Raw genomic sequence first — 17,610 nt, 5'->3', positions numbered from 1 at the left:
CAAGTGCATTTATCTCGGCACACAGCATTGTTTTGGATGTTCAGTAAGTTCCGTCTCAAAATAGGCAATACGTCATAAAATCCGACCAATCATATTGTAAACATATCCCTATGCCTTTAGGTTCGGTATCTTTTGGTTCAGTGATAAAATTGCTAATATGAACGCTACTCTGACCAGGACTAAATGCTAAATGTTTTGATTTTTTTTTTTCCTTTTTTGGTCCGAACCGAACTACAAGTGTGAACGCACCCTAAAAGGCATCAGACATTAAGGCATCGGATGAAACGCATTAAGCGCCACCAACTGTCAGAGAGTAGATTTGCATTTTCATTCAACCGCTTCAACCCACGGACTAAAAAAACAACAGTGTAATAGTAGCCCAATTCCACGGGAAAACCCCAGACTTGGCAACACAGGTCTGAGGCGCGATGCAGTTTTGTCTAAGGCATGATGCCTTTTCGTCATATGATAGGTCTGATGATGTCCTAAAATGTACACTGTACGTGGCCACACCAATCTCAAATCATAAATATCAAACATGTTGAATATTTACAGTCAGAAATCCTTCATTCAAACCTTTTACTTTTTTTCCTGCAATTTTCTGTAAAAAAACAAACAAAAAAAAAAACAGTCCAAAACAATATAATCAACATTTCTTCTTGCTTGCCGTTTGCCATGTTCGTTAACTCTTAAGTCACGTTTGACAGTGAGAGATTTTGCTAGATTTCCCGTGTTCACAGTGTTCAGTCGGGACTCTAGTTGTTTGTGAATGGAATCTGTTAGTGTGTGGTGTGCTGTGTTGGTCATATTGTGGTACTCCACACACTATAGGAACAAAACTGTTAAATTTTATTGTCATGTTTGTGGTCTCTCACATTTTGAAAATCTGATAGGCGGGCCAGCCATTAGATGGAGAGGCCCTGCTGTCTTAGAGAGCATCATTCCTAAAATAGCATGGAGTTCCCTTATCTACAGAGTCTTGGAGCATCACTGATTGATGACGGTCCACACCTGTCTACGGCAAAATGCAAAGTCATTATTCTTTCTAGATGGAGGCCTTTGAAGAACTTTAATTGTAATTAATTTTGCACAGTTTTTATGTCAATGACCAAGTCTGTGACACTGAAAATGTTACCTCAGATGTTTTTGCTTCCATTACAGCACAAGATGCTCTGCGTAACGAACATGTCAAATCATGCTGGAGAACATTATCAGGTTTTGTTCAGTCAGCAGTCAGTTTTGTAAGTCTGCTTGAATTCTGCTCTTTAACACTAAAGGGACTGTACAAACACTAGGAAACTTGTATACATTTTTCAAAATGCTAAGCAGATATTATTTGTAATTATTATATTCTTAATTAAAAAAAAAAAAAAATAGAAAAAGGCAAAGCAAATATTTTCATTAATGGGTTTCAGTAGACATTTGGGGCCCACTGTATTTTTAGGCATTTTGTACCATGATCTTGTTGCATTTCTAAATTATTTAATGGCAAATCTATCTATACACAGTACTGTGCAAAAGTCTTAGGCCATCATTAGATGTTGTTTAGTTCAGAGTTCAGAGAACTCTGTTCTATCACTAATGATACACCAGCAATGGTATAATGACCATTTTTAATTATTTCTCAGTCTCTTTATTAGAATATAACCAGAAAATACAGGAAATTTGTATGCAGTTTTAAAAAACAGGGAAAAAAGAGACTTCTATAGGCTTAAAGTGGCAAGTATTTAGTGACCTCTCCTTACACTTAAGCAATAGCAGGAACCTGGCTCTCTTAAACCTAAATAGGATGGAAAATGACAGAAAGGCCAAGAAAACTTTAAAAATATTATGAGAAGTTTCTCAGAGTTTCTTCTTTGAGATGCTTGAAGAAACCGACCTGCAAAGCTACAGTATATTGTGAGAAGTTTTAGGCACTTGGGTAAAAATGCTGTAAAGTCAGGATGCTTTCAAAAATACTGTCATTAATAGATTTTATTTATCAGTTAACTTCTATTAACCAAATCAAATCAATATTTGGTGTGACCCTTTGCGTTTAAAACAGCTTTTGTCCAGGTACACTTACGCATCGTTTTTCAGATAGTTTTTCAGGTCAGTATCTTCAAGCGTCTTGCAGACACGGCCACAGTTCTTCTGGATTTGGTTTGTCTCAGTTTCATCTGTTTCTTCATGTAACCACAGACAGATTCAATGATGGTGAGATCAGATCTCAGTGTGGAGCACCGGCTGTTGTCAGACTTGCTGTGCATTCAAAATGAATGTTTAGAAATATGAACTGACATTTCCTACTGACACACGACAGCAAAAGATATAAATAACTGTCTTAAAACCCTTTTTGGGGGGTGAAAATACTGACATGTGCCTAAGACTTTTGTGTGTGGTGTGTGTGTATATATATATATATATATATAATATTTTTAAAATGCTTGGTTTTGAAAAATGCTAAACAGCATTTAATTAAAAAAAAGTAAATAAATTAAATAAAATAAAGTAAAACAAGCATTATCATTGGTGGTCTTTTGTAGTAAACTTTTGGGCCCCGCTATAGATCAGTGGCCCCATGGTTTTTTCCACATGTTATATGGTGTCCTTCTAGCATTGCTAAATTATTTAGTGACAAACATTAACCAAAAATAACAATACATTTTTTAACATTTAAAAATAAAAATATATTTTATTAGAAAAATACTAAACATATTTTGTAATTATTGTTATTTTTTAATTTTTAATTAAATAGAAAAATGCAAAACAGAAGAATTTTCAATTGTTGCTTTTTTTTAGTAGACTTTTAGGCCCCACTGTATTTTACCACATTTTATACTATGTCCCTCTAGCATTGCTAAATTATTTAATGACAAGCATGAACCAAAAATTACCATATTTCAATCAAAAAACCCTCTTCACTGCAATCTTAAAGTCGGCATGAATTTGCCTTTTCTTCCCTATACCAACTTCTGAGTGAAACGGCTTGTCAAACAAGATAAAATGTAGGGCGGGACTTAATTTTGGCCATCAGGAATCGATTGGATGGTTGTGGTTTGCTGTTGCTGTGATGTCATGTGAGTGACAGGTTGTCCCCCCTCAATCCAGTAAACATGTCATCAGAGAAGAGATGTCACTGCAAAAGGGAGAGGAAGTTACTTTGATTAATTAAAGATTAAGGGCACATGAATTTAAAAAAAATATATATTGATGTTCATGGATAATAAATACGGCAATATTCCATAAAAAAAGGTCAATTTTGATTTCATGGCGACATCAAATTTAAGCACGAATAGAGGACTGTACACACTCTTTAATGCACTGAACACTGCTAGTTGTGTACATGTACATCTCCAACATCCATGTTTCCGTCCAACGCTTGGTGTGATGTGTGTTCCTCTTTTATCTGAGCTGCCTCTGTGGCGGGAAAGATAAGAGGGTTTGGGAAGGCCTTTGAACTGCTGAGCATCAATCGCAGATTTCTCTCTCCTCGATTTCCTCATCTGCGGACCTCAATGTATTCGACTACCTCAGCCAACCTGAGCAGTGGACGCAATAATGATACCCGACACTTAAAGCAGAAAGTGTTGTGGTGTGTGCAACATATAGTGTTTTGCTCTCCCTCTCTCTCTTTCTCTGTGTGCTTCTTTGTCTCCTTATCCATTTGCATGCCAACCCTTATCAAGCTGGGCTGTCCTTTCTTCAGCCTGCATCCTAATTATGCGTCTCAAAGAGAGACCGGCCGGCCCCCTACATCTGACAAGCGTCTGAGGAAAAAGCTGCATGTCTGATGACTAAATCCTGTTTTCTCGAAAAAGCGCCCATCACTCACACCTCATGTATGTTAGGGGACCCGAGTCTAGCGTGCTTGCCGAAGGAAAGAAGGACGCTGCTTTAAGGTAAGGATGTCTCAGTTTAAGGTGTGTTTATTAAGGCTTTTTGAAAGTTTTTTTTAACCTACATGTCAGACCCCATCTTATATGCAGAGATTGGGCTTTTTGGAAACTTAATTCAGCAATTACAGTTCTAATAAACAGCTGTCATTCTAGAGCAAATGCTAGAATTTTTTTTTTAATGAAATGACTTTATTATGAGTAGTTACTGTACAATATGTTTACATATATTTTAGGCATTCTGGTAGAATTTACTCTTATTTTTACAATAAGGCCTCCTTTGTTAACATTAGTTAACATTAACTATGATGAGCAATATATTTTAGAGCATTTATTAACCTTTTTAAATGTTAGTTGATAAAAATACAGTTGTTCAAATGCTGTAGAAGTATTGTTTATCATTAGTTGATGTTAATTAATGTGGTTAACTAATGTTAACAAGTAAAACCTTATTGTAAAGTGATACCGTTTAAACAAACTGTTTGCTCAAATCAGATCATCATAATCTTTTTTCCGACAGCTGTACTCTATTGTACATGACGCATGATTAAAATATCCTTTATATTAATGACAGACATGCTATTCATCCTTTTAATTTTGTTTTAACATCCACCAATTTTGAACTCTTTCATGGTATATAGGGAGATATTAAATCATTATGCTAAAAATTGTGTTTGTAGGTGTGATTAAAATAGGCCAAAGTGTTATCAAGAGTTTTATAGTCTGTTTGTTTTATATATATATATATTGTAAATGGCTAAGGTGTCATCCCACAAATTAGCGTGAAATCTCTTTCCTGCTGCCCAAACCCCCCGTCAAGGGTAAAGTAATGAACACTCATCTGCTTGTGACAGGGCCTCTCCATCTTTCCCTCTCGCTGTTAGACAGGAACATGCGTTTCTTCATACAAAAGAGCATCTGTAATAGCAACAGTTAGCTTAGCACAAACAGAAAATAAACACAGGAGCAACCATTTTGCAATGTTTTTCCTGAGCCGTTCTCACGGCATTACTAATCGGTTTTATAGGCTGACTTGAAATTAACATATTTTAAGTGTTCAAATTGACTCTATATCAGTTTAATTTGACTGTAAACTGTTATTCTGCCATCCCTGATACTGAATATAACAGTTCATTTCAGTCTACACACATTTATGCTTTATGCAAATGAATCTGCATTAATACAAACCGCTCTAGTGTATTTACGGCTATTGATTGGTGCTGATCTGGAGGCAGTGTTGCTTTTCTTCAGGCCTGGATTTTTCCACACAAAATGATCCAAGATCAGCAGAAAGGCAATTAAAGTTAAAAAAAAAAAAATCTATATTTAGAGTGCGTGTAACCTCCTCGTAGCTGTGGGCGAGAAGTTCGAATGCAGTTTAATGAACAGGTGGAAAGGCAGGAGGAGATATATAAATAATGCACGCTGAGAGGCCTTTATATAAGAGCTGTCAGCTTGATTGCTAAAAGAATTACTTATGTTCACTCTCTTGTACAGGTTAAAATAGAAAACAGATGGCCCTTCTGTTGTAAAAATGATACCTGGATATTAAATACCTGATAGCCCATAAAATTGCTCTGTTTGTATGGTGTGCTGTTTCCAGGCCCTGAGTGGTTTTACAAATTACAATCTGGTCCCTGTGGGGAGGTTTGATTCCAATGTCAGACTACAGAAATGTGTTGAGATTTCATTTACGTAATTTAACAAACAAACAAAAACAAAGAAATACTGTAAATGGGTCTACAGCTTCTATCTGCTAAAATTGACATACTATTTGGTTAACACTTTACATACAGGTTCAATTTGTTTACATGCATTAAGCATCCTGAACTGACCATGAACAAGATTTTTTAACAGCAGTTATTAATCTAATGAATGTTGATTGATTAATATACTATAGTTCATTGTGATTTACTGTTAATTTGTAATGCATTAACTAATGTTAACTCGAATAACTTGAAGTGTTACAAATGTATTAATATGTGCAGAAATTAACATTAACCAAAACCAATTAATAATCCACAGCATTTGTTAGTCTTATTCAACATTTACTAATACATTTAAGTTGTATATGTTAACATTAGTTAATGCACTGTGAACTAACATGGACAATGATGAATTGCATTTTTATTAACTACACTGTAAGCCTGAATAAGTTGGCAAAACTAAAAAAAAAATTGAGGCAATCAATTTTTGCTCTCCCTTTCGAGTGTCATGAGCAAAGCATGCCGGGAAATAGAAATCCCAGCCCAGTTTCAGTTAAACTTAAGTTCTTCTAAATTAAAAGAAATAAGTTCATAAAACTCAAAACAATGAAACGGTTCAGTTTACTTAAAATATATCAGTTCTGTGAACTTGAAAGAAAAAGAAAGTGCTAAAATACTCGTAAAAGTTAATTTGACTGAACTAATTTAAGTTTGTCCTATACTCAAACCAATTTATTATTTTGAGCATTAGGGTTTACAGTGTAATAATAACAAAGATTACATAATATTGCTCATTGTTAATGTTAACTAATGCATTAACTAAGGTTAATGAATGAGACCCTTATTGTAAAGTGTTACCAGTATTTGTCATTGTCAGTTCATTATACCTATTAGGTAAAGTAAACGAATTAATCCTTAAGTGTCATTATTAGGCTATTTATTTATTATTGAATATGAGTAGCCATAGAATGTATTTGTTTAATGGTCAACATTTCCCTATTCACTTTAACTAACACCCCTCTGGTTTCAATGTTCAGCCTGTAACCTATCTAATCTAAATAGCATGGACAACTGAGAGGATTTTGTTTAGCCTAATTTAAATGCTGTGTGCACATGCCACACCGGGGTCATTTCAACAGGCAATCCCATACACATATGTCACTGAACATGGAGTGGGAAAAGGGAAATTAATAATTCATGTGGTTGTAAGCAACATTGCCTCCAAAACCAGCAAGCAAATGATACTTCATTCTGCCCAGGAACCCATACAGGTCTCTAGGACTAATTACTTAATGAAAAAGATCAAATTACCAGCTTCCTTCATCTGCGCCCCAGATCCACTCCGAAGTTCAACTCCAAAATTTGGCATCACCTTCATTGACATCAGCACTCAGTGCTGTGAAAACCGACACTACTATCCTGAAATCTAAACAACTTTACTCTTGAAATTCAATGCTTTTTTGATGCTACTTTAGGTGTGTGTGCTAACCAACTGAATAAAATAGTATATCTTATTGTTTGAGAACACGAAGACAGATTTCACTGGAACTGATGTGCATTTATTCTCTGGTCTTTTTGCAGGTTACTAGGAGATTCATGACTGACTGACCATCAGATTGACCCAGCATTGCATCGCATTAAGATTAGATATGATCAACTCACAAAAAGTTGTAACAAATTAGTTTTTTAACACTTATAGAATTATAAGCCTTTCTTTTTTAGTTATGTCATACGATATTTTTAACTGATCGCAATAATTTGCCATTTTTACACAATTATTTTGAGTTATAATTTTCGTGTTATTAAAATGGCCAAGTTTAAGTTGCCATTAAGCTGATAAATCTCACTAAAGGACACTTACTACACGGACAATTGCCCTTGACCAACTTCATAACATCATGAATACGATGGTGCCAGATCAGGACTGTGATTTCAGACCAGTTCCTGAGTCACCTCTACTGGGGAACAAACCAGCAGGATTTGTGTTAGCAACCTAGACCCTTCAACACTAAACCATTACCACCTCCTAAGTATAATTATTATTATTTTTTATTTTTTTTATTTTTTTTAGATAAGCACCATGGACGACGATTTTAAATGAATTTTAGTCAGCTACATTTTTCAATTTTGGCGCGTCGCGGTTCGTCTCGCGCATGGAATTGTAATCTTAGCTAAACGTAATTGACGTTCTTAATTTATTTTCAAACACCAGTGGTTTTGTGATATATAAATCAGAAAATGACAGGAATAATGACACTACTTCTCAAGCTTTACGGACGTATCGCCAGAATCTGACCGCAATAGACCCTTTTCACATTTCCGTGTTTCTCAGAAGGGGAAGTCATCATAGTTGGGTAAACATTTATAGCGGTGAATTAGAATACATTAAATATTTTTTTGTGTTTCCATTTGCGCAAATAGCTAAAGAAATACTCCACAATAGTGTTTTCACAACTTTCAAAAAGAGGGAAAAAATAAAGAGCGATTGACAACAGCAGTCAGAAGAGAGAAAGATGTCATTTTTACCGTCACTCCCATAGCCGCTGTATTAGAAACACCCTCACAGCAGCATTAACCTTTTTTTTTTTTGTAATTTGATGCAAATGTAATATAATACTAAATATAGTGTTATAAATGTACATACATTTAAAAAAATAAATAAATTAAAATATAAAAAACTTTGCACGATTTACGATATTGATGACCGTTAAAACGCCTCATCACAGTCGCATGGAATCGCTCGAGCGCTTCCTGTTGCTATGGTTACACTATTAAGCGAACACAACTTTTATTCGTTAGCGTTTTTTCGCTAAACCTAAACTTGTATAAAAAATGTATTTAAACTAAGCTCCCCCATCATTTTGTTTTGCTTTCCTTTAGGGGGTTCGAATATCAATTCGGGGAGTCCGGTTTGCCCAACCCCCCCATAATTCGCACTTCCCTTAGTATACTCATTCATATAAACACTTCGACTGTCACATGTAGGCGGGGCTCCCTGTAACTCCATAGTGACGTGATGAGGCTGGTCTTGGTCAAACCTACCAATGAAACGGGCCTTCTTGACTCCACCGGGGCTACGCGCAGCGAAAGGGTGCCGGATCATTGCAACGCAAAGCGGCACTCCGCCGCAGGTGAGGCGGGGATGCAGCATCGCTACTCGGGAGCCGTCCATCAGCACCACCACCAACACGCGGAGCACAGGGGTGGCCTTAGACAGACCGCACACCCCTTGCCAAAACAGAGCCAAGAGAACCTGCCCAGCCCTTTCAGTCAGGAAGCACCAGTCAAAAGCCAAGGGAGCAACCCAAGTCTCACAGACTGTTCCAAACCCTCCCTAAGTCGGCAGCAGAGTGTTGCCAAAACTGCGAATTGCCAACAAGATCATTGTTCGTGCAGCTGCGGATTGCAAGAGCATCAACAGCTGTTGCAGCAAGCAGCAGCAGCAGCATCCAAGCCAGCGTCACAACCCTCCACCTTCCCTCCAGCTACAGGTTCAGCAGCAGCGGCTGCTGAGGAGCAGCCTGCCCAACTGCTGCGTGAGAGGATCCGGGGAGCTGAGAAGCCAGCAGCCGTCTCTGCTGCAGCACCGTGAAAACGACAGCCTGAGATCTGACGAGCAGCGGAATCCAGCTCATCACGCCCGTGCATGCACGCCTGATAGATGCCAGGGAGCCAGGAACTCCGTTTCGCCGCGGAGTAAAAGCAGCCCGCTGTCTTCTGACAGTCGCGTGTGGCTCGAGGAGAATAAACACAGACACGAAGGCTATAAGGTAAACCTGCATATACCGATTCGTTTTTTGTTGTTGCGCACAAACCGCATGAAATACGCATCGTTTATACATGCGCTCTGTGAAGTTTATGCTTAACAGGTGGCCAGTTTTATCAATGCACCCGATTACGCAGGCTTCGGCTTGACTCTGGGAGGTCATGCTTGATATCGCTTGCCATTTTTAACACCACATTTCGGCCGTGTAGATGCAGAAGGCAGTTGCAGTTTGTAGTTGCTAGGTGTTGGTATTCGTGTTAACCTCGAAAGCATGGAAGGAAAAGAAAGAAAAGGCGGGGGGTGCTTGCAACAGGCTGTCCATGATTCCCATGATGGCGTTTAATAGTAAGTAAACATTATGAAGCATTCATTCATTCCTACACCAGCATCATTTATATTTAGTCTAGCCCTGAATGTTCTAGCCTACCTCATTATGTGAGTCACAGCTTATAATTATCTATCTATCTATCTATCTATCTATCTATCTATCTGTATATCAGTGCATCCGTCGCCTGAAAGGACCAGGGACAGAAAAGCAAAGCAGAAAGGCAAATCAGTGTCATTCATTCCTTGTGGGAGAGCCGACCCTGTTTCTGCCTCGCTGTTCCATTTTCTGCCTGTGCAAGCCAAGGGAAAACCCCCCTGAGTGGCACTAACATGTACTTCAGGCCTGTATTATTCATGACGGGTTAGACATCACTGCCAGAGCGAAGAGACATTAGTATCAGTTTAGTTCACAATGCACAGCAGATGGAGGTAAAAGCCATCACCGATCCCTTCCCATGAAATCCCCCATAAGTCTTTCCTGTTGTTTGCGTCAGTCTGTTTCTTTCTCCGCTTGACTGGTTCTTGTGTTTGACTGCATTGTGTTTGTTCTAAAAAAAGTGATTGTTCAACCTGTGCCATTTGATTAATTTGTCATTTAATTAATTGTTTTAATGCACGATTCAGAAACAGCATTGGTAGGAAGTAAAATAACCCTGGGAGCTGGGAAACACACATTTATGCTGAATTCTCTCGGGTGCGGGGGGTTGTAATTATGTAAATATTTACGCAGAGTTTACAGTTAGGCTTCTTCTTGATTGTGCATGAGAGGGAGTGGAAGCACTGGGATGTGCTGTTGATGTTGAGGGAATGACTGGTTCGGTATGTGCGAGCAGGCAGAGGGGAGAATCTCTGGGTGTTGTTGCTCTGCAGCTGGTGTTCTGCTGCTTAATCAAGGGTAATTTGTGGAGAGTATAATTGGCTGAGCTCTCTTGTCTCTGTGTGTATTCAAACTGAAACTAGCCAAAGGCTCTCTCTGCAATACCTGCAGTGTGAGTGTGTCTACTATGTCAAACTATGTCAAGTGCTATTGCTGGGATAGTATGGATTATTTATAAAAGAATATGTTCTAATAGCATACTTGGGCATCGGTTTGAATTATTGATGCATACAGTTAAAACACCTTGCTATTTTGGTAATAATTCATCCATCCATTTTTAAATACCTGATCATTTTCCTGTTTTCCGATGACAACAACAGCCAAAAAGCCTTTGATTTGAAAACAATGTTCTTGATTCTGCTGTTTTTGTTCTTGCTGTCTTCTAGCCCATGAGAGTCTCTGCAGTTATTTGTGTGATAGTGCAGTAAATTTCACTTGGGAAAAGGATGGAAATTATGTTATGAAGTCACTTTCTTCAGGATGTAAATGCAGTCTTTTTTAACCTATTATGTGGAAAACCGTTTTGCAAGTGAAACATTATAACATTGATTTTTTTTTACTACTTTGCGTGATGCTGCTGGAAAGCTTTCCCAGTATTGCTAGTTTCAATGGCATTGCCATGTGGTCACTAAGTTGTTGCCAAGTACCATTTAAATATAAATCTAAGAGATTTTTTTTTTTTTTTTTCACAGATTTTATCACCCGCCATGCAAAATACATGTCCATTCACTTAGAAATGGACAATTAGACATGATTTGAGGTGTCATTCATATTCATATCTTTATCACTGTAGCAGGATGAGTTGCTGGCATTCTATGGTTCCATGAAGAACCTGTAACATCCATGGAACCTCACATTAAAGGCCAGTTCACACTGCACTGACAGATGCTGACCAATGCGGACAATCACCAGTTTACAGTACGTCGCTTCTTAGACATTCCACAACCCAACAAATAAACTAAAACAAGAGCTAAGATCAACAGCAACAGACGCTGACAGGGTGAACACACTGATCCAACAAAACCTGGTCCCATTTGTTGGTGCAGAGTGAATTGGCCTAAAGAAAAAAAAATGTTCACTGAAAGGTTCTTTGGGGAACAAAAAATGGTTCTTCTATGGCAACACTGTGAAAAAAAAGTTTTTATTTTTAAAGGCCAATTCGCACTGCACTAACAGACGGTGACCAACAGGGACAATCACCAGATTACAGTATGTCCCTTCTCAGACATTTCACGACCAGACAAGCACAGATTCGACATGTTCAATTGGTAAAAAAAAGTCAGACAGATGCCAATTGTTAACACACTGATCCGACAGAGGCTATGTTCAGACTGCAGGTAAATGTGGCCCAAATCCAAATTTTTTTTACTCGTATGTGACTCAGATCTGTTTTTGTCATGACAGTGTGAACAGCACAAACCACATGGAATCTGATCTTTTTAATTCTGATTTGGGCTCCTTCCATATGTGGTCTTAAATACGATACAGGTCTGATGTTTTGCAATGTGACCTTAGTCTGTCAAATAGGAATTCATGCGACTTTTACGTCACTCTAGATCAACATTAGTCACAATTCTGTGCTCATGGGAGTCACTTCAAAGATTTTACGTACCCAAAGTTGTTAAGACAGTTGTGAAAGGTAGTCAGTGATGGATAGTGATGTGTCAGAACTCATAAGTATTACAGTGACAGCTCTATACACATGCAAAACATCATACAAGTTTAAAAACTCTGCTCTTTTTTCACATCCTCATCTTTGTTTTTAATATTGCATGCACATAAATTTGTTGGGTTCAGCAGCAGATCACACAATAAATAAATATGTAATGTCCTCCCTGTTTACTTCCGTATAAGGGCATGCTGTTTGACGTCTTTTTATTGTTCTTTTGTGCGTGCAGTCAGTTCAGGACGATAATCTGTTCACACTGGAACCTGATATTGGCCACATTTCAAACAACAATGTGAACAGCTATACAAAAAAAAAAACTGAGCTATCTGAGCAACAAAGTGGAATTGAGCATTGCCTAGAAATTAAATTTCTGTCATTAATTACTCACCCTCATGTTGTTCCAAACCCGTAAGACTTTAGTCCAAATTTTCTGAAGAGACTCAATTGCTTTATATGATGAACACTGAACAGGCTTATATTCACATATAAACATTCATCAACTCACACATCAGTTGTGGTAAACGGAAGCTCAAGCATGTTTGCTTGACACGTGTGAGAACCAATGAGGTTCGTTCTCGTGTTAGGCAGCATGTTTGAGCTTCCGTAAGAGGTTTGTTCTCACTCGTCAAGCAGGTTCGGTTGAGCTTCTTTTTGTTCTCTGATCAATGTTGATATGTGAATAAAAGCCTAAATTAAATCTGTTCATTACATAAAGTGATCAAGTCTCTTCAGAAAATTTGGAATAAACCGCTCAATTCATATAGATTAGTTTTACAATCCCTTTATGAACTTTTTGAAGCGTCAGAGTTTCAGTTGCGTAGCTTTCTATGGAGGAACAGAAAGCTCTCATATTTCATCAAAAAGATCTTCATTTGCGTTCTGAAGATGAATGAAAGTCTTACGGGTTTGGATTGACATGAGGGTGAGTAACTAATGACAGAATTTTCATTTTTGGGTGAACTGACCCTTTAAGGCTTGCGGTGTGAACGTAGCCAAAGTGCCTGTCTGTGCAGTGTGAATTGGCCTTAAAAGTGCTCTAAAATGTTTGGAAGAATAATAATATCTAATTAATAATAATAATAATGGATTTCACTATTGAAAAAATGGATTTCACTATTTTTCTTATTACAGCACATGATCTCTGGATAGTTGCTAGTAAAGTGTTTGGGACCGTGTGTTCTTGTGATGCCATCAGCATCTAGCAGCTCTAGTGTGATTAGTCACATGGTATTTACGGTTTAGTTGATTGACTCAAAAAGTTCTGTGTGTTTTCATGAGCAAAGATGGCAGATTTCTTATCCTCCAAGGGTCCTGAGTGAGCCAGACAACTGGCATCGAGATTCTAACTGATAGCTTTCTCCAGGTATCATGATTCTGTCGACATAAATATCACAATTGCTGAAACAAATCACTTACAAATGTTTTTCTTATTTTGTCTCCTACATCGTATGAGCCCTGAGGTGCAAATTTTTGCAACACGAGACGTGGGAAGATGTCTGGTTGTAAAGATCACATTTTGATAGTGGTGAGCAGTTAGAAACGATATTCTTGAATAGCGGGATCTGTAATCAGCTCTCAGGTCTGCTGCAGACATTTCATTACAGAAAGAGACCTGAGGAACAGAGAGTCCGATGCCACATCTGAATGAGTGCAAATTCAATGTCAAAATAGATTTGCTAAATTGGATTTGTACGGACCAAAGCTTGCAGAGAGGGGAATGAAGGAGCTGGGGAGGGTGAAGTCTAAGGGCCCTTCAGCTTTGACACGCACAGAAGAGAATATTGGCTAATATGGAAAATTATCGAAATGTGAAATTGTGAGGCTGAGACAATGAAAAGGCCATTGCAATGTGGTAAATGCTTAGCCTGTTGCATCAAAATTGAGTAAATGGAGATGGTGCAGATGTTGTTTTTGTGACTGATATATGATCAGTTTTGTAGACGTATCCCAAATAAGCATAAAATTGTACCCGGAGCGTGCAGCTGTGTGTTTTAATTGACTCTTCAAGGTCACGCGAAGAATTTCTAGCTTTATGCGTCTTTGTTGTTACAGCAGCTGTGCTGTCATTTGTGTTGGAAGTTACATTGTGACGCATCCCATTGGAAAGAAAAATCACAAATGAGATCTCTGCAATATCACAATTGTTTCTCTTGACAGCAATGTGATTAAATGGAGAGCAAATGGAGACTTTTGCTTAAAAAAATGCAGTAATCAATGTGCCTCCTTTAGAGTTTCAGAAGAGATCAATGTCACTAACTGCGCTGAGATTTAAGTCTGCAATGAAAAGTCAGGGATTTCTCTATGTATATTATTTATATTTTAATAAATGTGAATAAAACAGCTCATTTGGAAATTGGAAGAATTATCTATAACATATATAAAATACACAATATACAGTAAGTACAATTCAAAAGTACTTTTTATTTAGCAAGAATACATTCAATTTATTAAAAGTGGCAAAAAAAAAATCTGGTCACACTTTAGATTAGGGTCCAATTCTCACTGTTAACTAACTATTAACTATGACTTTTGCCTCAGTAAACTCTTAATTACTGCATATTACTAGTTAGTAAGGTAGTTGTGAAGTTAAAGGGTTTATTTTGGAACGACATGAGGGTGAGTACTTAATGACAGAAATTTAATTTTTGGGTGAACTAACCCTTTAAGGTATTGGGTAGGATTATGGGATGTTGAATATGGTCATGCAGATTAAGGCATTAATATGTGTTTTATAAGTAATAATAAACAGCCAATATCCTAGTACTAGCATGCTAATAAGCAACTAGTTAATAGTGAGAATTAAACCCTAAACTAAAGTGTTACTGAAAATCTTTTAGTTTGTTCCAAAAAAAAAATTCTACATCAAATAAATGTTCTTTTAAACTTTCTTTCATATTAGAATGATTTCTAGACTGGAGTAATGATGCTGAAAATGTAGCTTTTAATCATTACTGGAAAACATTACATTTTAAAATATATTCAAATAGAAAATAGTTTAAAATGTAACATTTATTTTTGATCAAATAAAATGCCTTGGTGAGCATAATGACTTCTTTCACACACACACACACACACACACACACACACACACACACACACACACACACACACACACACACACACACACACACAAAAACCCTAACTGACCCTGAACAGTACATAAATTGCATTCGCTTTATAACCTTATACACTTCAAGGGATAGTTCACTGAAAAATGTAAATTCTGTCATTAATTACTCACCCTTGTGCCATTCCAAACCCATAAGGCCTTCATTCCTCTTCTGAACACAAATTAAGATATGTAAGATATACAAATTAAAGGTGCCCTAGAATCAAAAATTTAATTTACCTTGGCATAGTTGAATAACAAGAGTTCAGTACATGGAAAAGACATACATTGAGTTTCAAACTCCATTGCTTCCTCCTTCTTATGTAAATCTCATTTGTTTAAATGACCTCCGAAAAACAGGTGAATCTCAACATAACACCAACTGTTACATAACAGTCGGGATCATTAATATGTACGCCCCCAATATTTGCATATGCCAGCCCATGTTTAAGGCATTAGACAAGGGCAGCCAGTATTAACGTCTGGATCTGTGCACAGCTGAATCATCAAACTAGTTAAGCAAGCAAGAACAATAGCGAAAAATGGCAGATGGAGCGATAATAACTGACATGATCCATGATTACATTATATTTTTAGTGATATTTGTAAATTGTCTTTCTAAATGTTTTGTTAGCATGTTGCTAATGTACTATTAAATGTGTTTAAAGTTACCATCGTTTATTACTGTATTCACGGAGACAAGAGCTGTCGCTATTTTCATTTTTAAACACCACAGAGCCACAGAGCATATAGCCTCAAACTCATTCAGAATCAAATGTAAACATCCAAATAAATACTTTACTCACATGATCCGACGCATGCATGCAGTATGCATGACGAACATCTTGTAAAGATCCATTTGAGGGTTATATTAGCAGTGTGAACTTTGTAAATGCACTGTATTGTGGTCGAGAGCTCGGGGGGGCAGGGAGCGCGCGATTTAAAGGGGCCGCGCGCTGAATCGGTGCATAGTTAATGATGCCCCAAAATAGGCAGTTAAAAAAAATTAATTAAAAAAAATCTATAGGGTATTTTGAGCTGAAACATTCAGGGGACACCTTAGACTTATATTACATCTTGTAAAAACTGGTTCTAGGGCACCTTTAAGATATTTCTTCTCTACCCTGTCAGTCTCGTACGCAGTTAATACAGTTCAGTGCTTCTGTGTACTGAGCTGGCGTTTGGACACAAACACAGAAGCACTGAACTACATTCACTGCGTCAACTGCATACGAGATTGACAGGATAGAGAAGAACTTATTGAACTAAGTTGTTATTTTTGTTTTATTTTTGCACACAAAAAGTATTCTCGTCACTTTATAACACTAAGGTTGAACCACTGTAGTCAAATGGACTATTTTAACGATGTGTTTACTACTTTTCTGTACTTTGAATGATGGTAATTATGTTACTTTCTATGGGGGATAAAAAAACAACTTGGATTTCATCAAAAATATCTTAATTTGTGTTCCAAAGATGAACGAAGGTCTTGCAGGTTTGGAACGACAAGTAAGTGAGTACTTAATGACAGAAATGTAATTTTTGGGTGGACTAACCCTTCAAGGCCCACGCTTCACATTTTATGCTCTTCACACACCAAGAACAATAACTACAAAGATAACTATAACGATAACTATATTAGACTCCGCACCAGCAGAGGATATTATTCTGTCATTTGCCCTATTATTGTAGTCCTGTTTGTGCTGAATAAAGTGTAATCAGACTTTAGCCATTAATATGTTTATAAGGAACTGAAAAATAACAAATTTCAGGGCATGTGAACACTTCTCCAGGGACCAAAAACACCCTCAGACCCAAGAGGGTTAAATGCTGGTGCTCTTAAAGTATGATGGATTCTGATTTTGCTGTCAATGTTATTATTGTTCATCAGCTGGGAAAAAATCATTCTGAAAGTGATTCCAACGATATTGTTTCTCTGTGCCATTATCATTATAGCTGTGGTGTGGATAGAGCTATTCTTTTATATTTAGAACAATTTCTACAACTATATCTTTAACATTATTGATCAAGCATTCTGCGTTAGTTCAGGCAGGCCTCGTAGACAAGCTCCGCTATCAGCTGATTCACAAATTCCAACCCCACCCATATCAGCTGATCTGATTTCTATGGACTCAATTGGCAACTCTCAAATAAGGCGCTTTACTTAAACCCAGCTTCCGTCTCTCTGCTTGCTTGGCTGCTTCCACTGCACGCTGCTTGCAACCCACCTCCTCCCCACTCTCCTGTGTTTAACTTAAAGGAACACTTTTTTTGAAAATAG

General features: G+C 37.4%; 1 protein-coding gene and 1 long non-coding RNA gene across 3 annotated transcripts in view; one reads left to right on the top strand and one right to left on the bottom strand.

Moving 5' to 3' along the window:
• Positions 1-2,976: 2,976 nt before the first annotated feature.
• On the bottom strand, positions 2,977-8,753 carry LOC125280639. Its single transcript, XR_007187674.1, has 4 exons — positions 8,624-8,753; positions 6,893-6,977; positions 3,293-4,793; positions 2,977-3,118 (listed from the first exon to the last, which is right to left on the bottom strand). It is a non-coding gene; the product is annotated as an uncharacterized LOC125280639 (long non-coding RNA).
• A 172-nt stretch (positions 8,754-8,925) lies between these two features.
• The window catches only part of kcnn1b (potassium intermediate/small conductance calcium-activated channel, subfamily N, member 1b), a 43,374-nt gene continuing 34,689 nt past the window's right edge, over positions 8,926-17,610 (top strand). For both annotated transcript variants that reach the window (XM_048211327.1, XM_048211326.1), the window contains exon 1: positions 8,926-9,351. The gene's annotated coding sequence lies outside the window, so the exon portion shown is untranslated. The remainder of the gene's footprint in view (positions 9,352-17,610) is intronic.

Source organism: Megalobrama amblycephala, linkage group LG12, assembly GCF_018812025.1.
Source record: "Megalobrama amblycephala isolate DHTTF-2021 linkage group LG12, ASM1881202v1, whole genome shotgun sequence".
NCBI lineage: Eukaryota > Metazoa > Chordata > Actinopteri > Cypriniformes > Xenocyprididae > Megalobrama > Megalobrama amblycephala.
Note: the sequence above shows the minus strand (reverse complement) of the source record. Positions and strands in the feature narration are given on the sequence as shown.